The 8051-nt window shown below is 52.5% G+C and overlaps 1 long non-coding RNA gene across 1 annotated transcript; it reads left to right on the top strand.

Annotated features, from left to right (window-relative positions):
• The first annotated feature begins 3107 nt into the window (after positions 1-3107).
• On the top strand, positions 3108-7677 carry LOC135323417 (uncharacterized). The gene is made up of 3 exons (XR_010385025.1): positions 3108-3353; positions 7035-7224; positions 7485-7677. It is a non-coding gene; the product is annotated as an uncharacterized LOC135323417 (long non-coding RNA).
• The last annotated feature ends 374 nt before the right edge of the window (positions 7678-8051 follow it).

The following is an 8051-nucleotide window of genomic DNA, read 5'->3' as shown; positions in this document are numbered from 1 at the left end:
CCATCCTCTGCATGATGGCCAGAGAGATCATTTTAAAAGATACATCAGACTGAGTCACTTGCCTATTAATATTTTCCAGGGGGTTGTTGCAGCTAGAATAAAATCCCAGCCCCTTCCCTGGTTCCAACTCTGTGTTCCTGCCCCTGTTCCCATAATACACTTGCAACAGTCCAGCTGGACTGGGATGCTTTCTGTTCCTTGAACACCAAGCTCAGTCCTACCTCAGGATCTTTTCACTGACTGGATCTTTTCCCAGATCTTTAAAGGAACTGCCTCTTTGTCATTTACCCTTCTAAGTACCCTCTCCATGTTCTTTTCCTCACTGGACGCTAGAACTTCATAAACTTCTGCCCCAACATCAGAGCTCCTCTCCAGCTGCTACCTTACCATGTTCTTGCCCCAGGGCTGTGCCTGCTTAGGTCTTGATGGCTCCTAGTGTTCTGGCCTGGTGGAGACAACCCAGGACTGGGGTCAGAAAATACAGGTTTGAGCCCCAACTCTGCACCTTAGTTGCTTTGTGCTCATGCCTCATTTTCTTAATCTATAAAACTGTAGAGTATTGATTTTCTTTCCCAGTGTTTCTGGGAGGAGGCAGGAGCTAACAGAGGTGAAGTATTTTTATAAACCGGGACGTCCTTCACAGACATTTATTAACATTCAACCTTCCGTTTTGCAAGATGACAGAAGTTCGAGCTGGATGGTAGCGATGGTTGCACAACAATGTGAACATACTCCATGCTGCTGAGCTGTCCACTTTCAAATGGGTAAAACAGTAAATTTTATGTGTATTTTACCACAAAAATGTAAACTAAAAAATTTAAATGTATAAGCTTAAAAAAAGAGAGAGAAGGCATTTAGAAATGCAGTGCCCTGCTGTACATTACAACACTAGTCTTTGGCAGCTGTGGAATTGTTTTAGGGATGGGTTGAAGGGGTCTCAGCCTCAGACAAAAAGGAGGAAAGGGAGTGAGATACAAAGCGGGAAGAAGCTGACCAGGGGCTGAGGAAAGAAGGCTGGGCTGGTGCTGGGGTGACGGGCCATTAAAACGGCAGACCCAGTGAGGTGGAACCCAGGGCCGGTAGGGGACGCCCACAGTGATGGGAACCCCAGCCTCTCCCTGTGCCCTTGACCCTGTGGGCTTCTCTATGGATCCAGAGGCAGAGCCATAAGCAGAAGCCTTTCAGTTTCAAGCAACAGGTGCAAGCCAAAAAGGAACCCTTAGGATCAGGGGAGGAGAGCGTCAGGGATAAAATGGTCCAGCCGGACTCAGGAGTCTACCATTTGCGTTCCGTCTCTCTGCTTTTCTTCTGTCTCTTTTGGCCCATTTATAGGCAGGGTTTTCCCTCAGCGGGGCAGAGAGTCTTACAGGTCAGCAACCCCAGAAAATGGAACATGAGCCCCAAGGGCTCCAGCAAACCTGTCAGCGCAAATTCTCATCGGCCGGGTCTGGTCATGTGACTGTCCGCATCTACGCCGCGCCCAAGAGAAAGGGATTCTCCGAGTGGCCAGGCCTGGGTCACGTGTCCACGTGGGGCACAAGGTGGGGTCAGCCCCGCCCCAGCTGCAGGCCGAGAACTGGGGAGCGCTGAGAGGTTCCTAAAGAAAAAGCCAGCTGCCGAGACTACGGGGTAGGAATGCCTTCCCGGCAGGCAAAGACGCGAGGCCCATTCCACGGGCTCCTTCCTCCAAGCACCAGGTGCCTGAGCTCAGACCCAGGAGTGAGGAGGCGGCCAGTGGACAGTCAAAAACACATTCTCGGTAGTATCCAGGGACTGAGGGGCAGGGTGCCTGTGGGCAGATCCCTCTGCAACCCAGCATTGTCCTGAGCAGCTGTCCTTGGAACAAATTAAACAGGCGCTCTGAAATCAGAGGGAAAGGCTTTCCAAGTGAGGAAACAAAGGGGCTAGACCCCAGAGGCATGTGAGCTTGGCATGACTTAATATGAAAAAGCTTACAGTGACCAGGGTTAACGTCGGGTACTTCCTGTGTGTTTCCACTCACTTAACCCTCACCCTAGAGTTAGGTCCTGCTGTCAGCATCCCTGTTTTACAAAGGGTTAAACTCAGACGCCGGATAAACTTGCCCAGGGTCTTTGCCGCTGGTAAACAATGGAGCCAGACTTCCATCTCTTCTTTCTCTCCCCTTCCCCACTCCCATTTTACTGCCAAACCTTAAATCTTGCCGTGGGTTGAAAGTGTGGTCAGAGTTAATGAGGACAGGACTTTCCTAGGCTCTGTTCCCCCCACCCCCCATCCCTAGGCTGCTCTCCTGGTGTAATAAATCATTACCCAGTGAATACAGGGGAACACCCTTGCTTAAAGGAGGGCTAGGGACACAGAATGATTCTTCCTTTTTTATTTCTCTAATGGAAGCGACCTTCTGGCAGCTCTAGTCCAGCAGACATGGTCATCCCATGATCAGCAGTCACTGGCCTAAGGCAGGTCAGCCCTTATGCCAAGACCCGGGGATTAAGTGGTGAGCAAACCACAGACCTCAGTCCCCTCAAGGATCAAGAAAAGCAGTATCTGAGCAGAATAAAGGCTGGCTGGCTCAGGAGAACATTCCTGTTCCAAAGCATTCAAAAAAGACCAGTGTACCATGAGCACCATCCTTAAAGCACCCCCAATCCCTTTCACCCCCACTTCCCTCCCTGAACCCGGCCACCCTCAAGATAAGCGTCTTTCCCGACAGCATTGCTTTTGCCTGAGTAGAATCATAATGCTCTCAAATGCTGGCTGTCTCTTTGGTTCCACTTGTGTGCCCCTTTGTAAGACCATTCTCACATCCTGCTGATTCTACCTCCTAAATATGTCCCAGGTCCACCCCCATTTCTGCATCTTGGCCACCACTGCCCGCACCCAAGTCCCTGTCATCTCTCGCCATTGTGTCTGTGACTGAGCTGGGTTCACTTTGCCCGATGCTCAGCAAGTCAAAATGCTGAGACGCTGAGGTTTGCAGGAAAGAGAGGGTCCCTTTGAAAATCAGCCAAGCAAGAAGACAGAAAAACAAGTTGCAAGTTTGCATCCCTGAAGGCAAGGGAGTAGGGGTATTTATGGGATAAAGAATAAAGGAGCTGGGCAGTCCGGTGTGGGGGGCGTGGGGAGCGTGGGGGGCGTGGGGAAAGGTGATTGGAAAGAGGTGTGGGCAGCACCACTCTGCGCAGGCGTAACTAAGGTACAGCCGCTGCACGTTTGAAAGGTCACCGCGGGGCACTGGCGCATGCCCAGTGGAGGGTCAGTGGTTCCATCCAGTCTTAACCAGCGCAGCTCCAGCGAGACACAGCTGACTCCAAGTTCCTGGAAAACAATTCGGGCAAACATCTTATTTGGGCTACGCGCCGCTTGGAGGGCATGTGAGTCTTTTGTAGACGACCTTGATTAGTGAAGACAGGTGAAAGGGATTTGACTAACGCCCCCACGGTTTCATTTCCTCGTGGCCTCCCTGTCTCCAGTCTTGGCCTCCTAAAATCCCAATTCCAGGCTCCTGCTGGAGAAATCTAACCACAATGCAAATTGGACCATGGAAGGTGTGTTGGAGAAGGTCTGAGGCTGCCCAACACCTTCTGAATGCCCACCCTGTGTCAGAGTTTCCCATGGTGCAATTCCTTCATCCCCAGATGGCATTCGATGGCATTCTCCCAGCCTCCTTGCTGCTCGGGGCAGTCAGATGACTTTGGTTTCTCTGATTAGATCCTCCCATTTGAGACTGGCTGTGAAGGGAATCTGCGGGGACAAACAGAATTGAGGTTTTGCTAAGCAAGGCCGTGGAGGCATCTGGTCCTTCTGGGGGAGTGGGGCGCACTTTCTGGTGTCCAGAACCCTGTGTTAGGGTGCAGTTCCTGGCTGTGTTTTTCCTGATCTCAGCTTCCTGGCTCCTTGGAAGTGTCTCTGTGCTGCCTGCTGTCTTGAATGAATTGGAGTTTTGCTTAAACTGGTCAGAGTGGAGTTTGCTGTTTGCAGTTTAAAAGCCTGATGGATACAAAGCACATCACTCTCCTCCCTAAGTACTTTTCATTGGTTTCCCTGCCCCCCAGCCCCAGCCCTGCTCACCCCTCCAGCCTCACATGCAATGCCCCCATCTCACCCTTTGTACCCTAAGTACCAAGTATGGACTCCTCGCTTGCCTCTCCTTCACGCTGTCCTGAGCATGGAATTTTTACCTTACTGTAGCCAGGACGTGCCCACTTCACAGAAGAGAAACCCGAGTCTCAGCAACGTGGTCACCTATTTGTCCCAGAGCCAGAACCAGAACTCGGATCCCCATGCTCAGGCTGAGACCCCATCTCTTTTCAGCCGGAATTCAAGGCTTTCTTAAACTTTCCCCCTTATGCCCCTTCATCCACATCCCACCGCTCACCCCTCCGTGCTCAGTGCCTCATTCTCCCCTAGCCTGTGCAGGCACCATCCACGTCCCCACCTTGGCCCTGGGCAGCTTCCTCTCCCTGGATCATCTCTTCCCTTTGGCCTGGTGGTGGGGTCACAGGCTCTGAAGCCAGACCTCCCTGGGTTCAACTCATGGCTCTGCCTCTTCCCAACAGCCTGAGATTTGGCACGTCACCAAACCTCTCTGTGCCTCAGTTGTCTCACCTGTAAAATGGGTAATGACAGGGACTCTCATAAGTCTGTTGTGTGGAATAGCTGAGCCAACTCAGATGAGTCGCTTAGCAAGCGCACCGCAGATGTTAGCAGCTACTGTTACCATCATTGTCGCCTTCATGGTAATGCCCTACCTGCCCACCTCTCGTGCATGACTCCTCTTCCCTTTGGGCGGCCCCTCCCAGGTCGGGACGATTCATTGCTTCCTGCTCAGGGCACGGACAGCAGAGTGGCTGGTTCAGAGGCTGGACCCTGGAACCAGAAGGCCCAGATTCATACCTGGGCTCTAGCCACCTACTAGCTGTGTGACCCTGGACAAGTGATTTACCCTCTCTGTTTAGTTTCCCAGGGGAAATGCTGATGAGGGGACCCACCAGATGGAATAGGTGCGGAGACCAGATGTGTTAATACTTAAAACAGTGTCCAGCACACGGGGAGCGCTCAGTAGTGTTGGCTCTTGTTCACTGTTTCAGTCGTTTCCACCCATCTTGCTGTCTAAATCGCGAGCACCTGGAGAGCATGAACCGAGCCATATTTATCTTTGTGTTCTTGGCACCGCGTTCAGGCCTTGGACCTGGTCAGTGCCCCATTAGAGCCCTAGGCTTGCAGTCTGGTTCCATGTCAGCTGTTTTTTTCCATATCTTCTGCCTAGGGTACTGTTCCAGCTAGGGGAGTGGGGAGAGTGCCTCCCTCCAAGCTTGGTGCTCCTGGAGGCTGCTGGCCCAGGGCACGGGGAGCCTGTCAGCGGTGGGGACCGGCATGCCTTGGCAGGGGACTTGGGGACCACCCGCCCTCAGCAGGGGGCATTTGGGGTCTCATTTGGAGGCACCGCGAGGGATGTGTCAGGCAGAGGGCCACAGCATATGCTGTCTCCCGGGCGATGCCAGATGGTGGGGATTTGGCCAGGCTCCCTCTATAGCTGGGAGCCCGCCGACCCCTTCGGAGGCTCTAAAATGCGAAGGAGAAGTTATAGCGGTGCTTCGAAATGCCTGGAGCTGGAGGCCGCGTGGAGCCTGGCAGCGAAGGGGCACGCCGTTGTTGCTGGGGCCTGGCCGTGTTCGCGCACCAGCGAGGCAGGATGGGTTCCAGCGGCTTAATGGCCACCCTGGCTAGCTGTCTGGTTCATTCAACCTGACCCACCATGTAAAGGATCCAGAATCGAGCGGTGATTAAGAGATCAGGCCCTGGAGCCCCACTGCCTGGGCTCAAATCCCAGCTTCTCCGCCCACCTGTCGTGCAAACCTTTGGCGAAGAATGTCATCTCTCTGTGCCTCAGTATCCTTACCTGTGAAAATGGGAATATTACTGCCGTAACAGCAGAAAAACATTCCGGATGAACAATGCTCTTTGCCTGTGTACCAATGGCAACAGCTAACCCTCACACAGCACTCCCCACGTGCCGGGGCTGTTCTGTACACGTAGTCTCTTCTTTACGCCTTACAACCGTCCCACGGGGTAGGCGCTATTATCGTCTCTGTTTTTAAATCAGCAAAGGAAGGAGAGTTCAAACAACTCACCCAAGGTCCTAAAGCTAGAAATGGGCAGAACCAGGATTCAGACTTAGCCACTCTGACCCACAGACCATCAAGCTGTGTGTGTAGGACGAACACGCAATCAAAGGCAGATACAGTCTTGCCCTGAAGCGAGCACTTACGATCCACTCTGGAAGGTTAAAGAAAGCCATGTAGGCAGCAATTCAAAGCAACCACACACTCTCAGCTAACTGATGATGATCGATCTTTTTTCCCTGGAATGCAAGGCGTTAGTGTGGATGATTTTTGCTGCAAGTAATGGTCAACCCAACTCAAGTGCTTCCCACAATGCTGGCTTCAGTGGTTATCATTATTCACAGAGGAGCTGAGATAGCTGCAGTTTGGTTAATCCAGGGGCTCAAGGAGGTCATTGAGGAACTGGGGTCTGTCCTACTATCTATTCTGTGAACTTTGGGGTGTCAACATTGTCCATGTACCAGCCCCTCTCTTGACAACAAGGTGGCTCCCCACAGTTCTACGCAGTTCCGGGTGCAAAAAATCCGATGGGTGAGGGGAGTGACCATCTGCTTTTGGGTATTTTCTTGGGGGTCTGAAAACATTCTCTAGAATCTTCTGGAAGACTTCCTATCAGGTCCGATTGGCCAGCAGTGGGTCACTTGCTCCTTCCTAGACCGACACTTGCAGCAGGGGGTTGGGGGCACCTCCCTGACTGTCAGCCGGAGCTGACCCTGTGGTGGAGAAGCCACAGCCCTGGTCCCTGCACAGACCCTGTCCTTCGCCACTTGACTCGCTTCTGCCAGTCCTCCTGCAGGAACGCCTGTCCCGTTCCTCAGTGTCATTATGACAAACTGTTTGTGTGATTTAGGAATCATTTCAGTTGCCGGAACAGGAAACCCAACTAAAAATGACTTAAATGGAGATGCATTTGTTTTTCTCGCATCCCAGGAAGCCCAGAGGCCGGCGATGTGGAGCTGGTGCCGTGTCCATCATTGAGGTTCCAGGGAACGGGCTCTTTCTGTCCTCCACTTTGCGGCCTCTGCGTACTGGTTTCCATCCGCTGTGGGCTGGAGTGGCCGCATGAGCCCGATTGCCAGCCTCTGACTCTAGAAACCCGAGAACATCGCTTCTCACTGTGGTGAGAACATTAAGCTCTCAAGCGGGCACCGTGCCTTCGACAGATGCGAACACACACATGGAACATTTTTCTCCTTCCTTTCCCTCCCCTGAGTTCTGCTGGGGGCTGGTTCATGGGAAGTTGGTTAATTGGAACTGCCCCGGCCGCCCCAGTGAGAAATGGGAGGTTGTACGCCATGTCCCCGGGAGAAAGTCTCCCATCTGTTCACTCCGGGAGGATAATTACGTGTATAAATTACCTGCCTTCTCCTCCCTCTCCAGCCCGGGTTGGCAGGGGGAGTTGTGCTCATGATGGAGGTTCCCGAGTGACCTTTGAGATGCAGGAATATGACGACATCGCCTTCTGGATCAATCACTTGCCCAGAGCACGCCTGCAGTATTGATTTTCCATTCTAGGGTGGAAAACGGCCATTTATTTTGAAACATTTTTCGTAATAAATCTGTGATTTGAGAAGGGTGCTTCTACAATTATTATTGTTGAACGCGGCATGATTTCCAGCACCAGAGAAAGTCACCAGCTGTCACTGGGCTTACTTTTACCTCTTATTACCGAGAGGGAAGACCCCAGGCTGAGCAGCTTAGGAAAATGAACCAAAAGCTTCCCGTTGCCGGAGTGCAGTAAACCTCTCTCTGAATGCCCCGGCTGTGAAACAGATTACAGGGAACTTTCTCTTCCTGGGGAATCCCTAGCCTGGGAGCGAGGATTTACAGGTGGAGTCTGGTCACTGCCCTGACCACGGAGGGTCCTTGGGCAGTTCACTTCCTCTTTCGGGGCCTCAGTGCTCCCACCTGTGGAATGGGAGGACATTAGGTTCCAATTACCCATGT

The sequence above is a fragment of the Camelus dromedarius genome, chromosome 18 (assembly GCF_036321535.1).
Source record: "Camelus dromedarius isolate mCamDro1 chromosome 18, mCamDro1.pat, whole genome shotgun sequence".
Classification (NCBI taxonomy): domain Eukaryota; kingdom Metazoa; phylum Chordata; class Mammalia; order Artiodactyla; family Camelidae; genus Camelus; species Camelus dromedarius.
The sequence above is the reverse complement of the archived record's forward strand: the minus strand, read 5'-3'. Positions and strand labels throughout refer to the sequence as shown.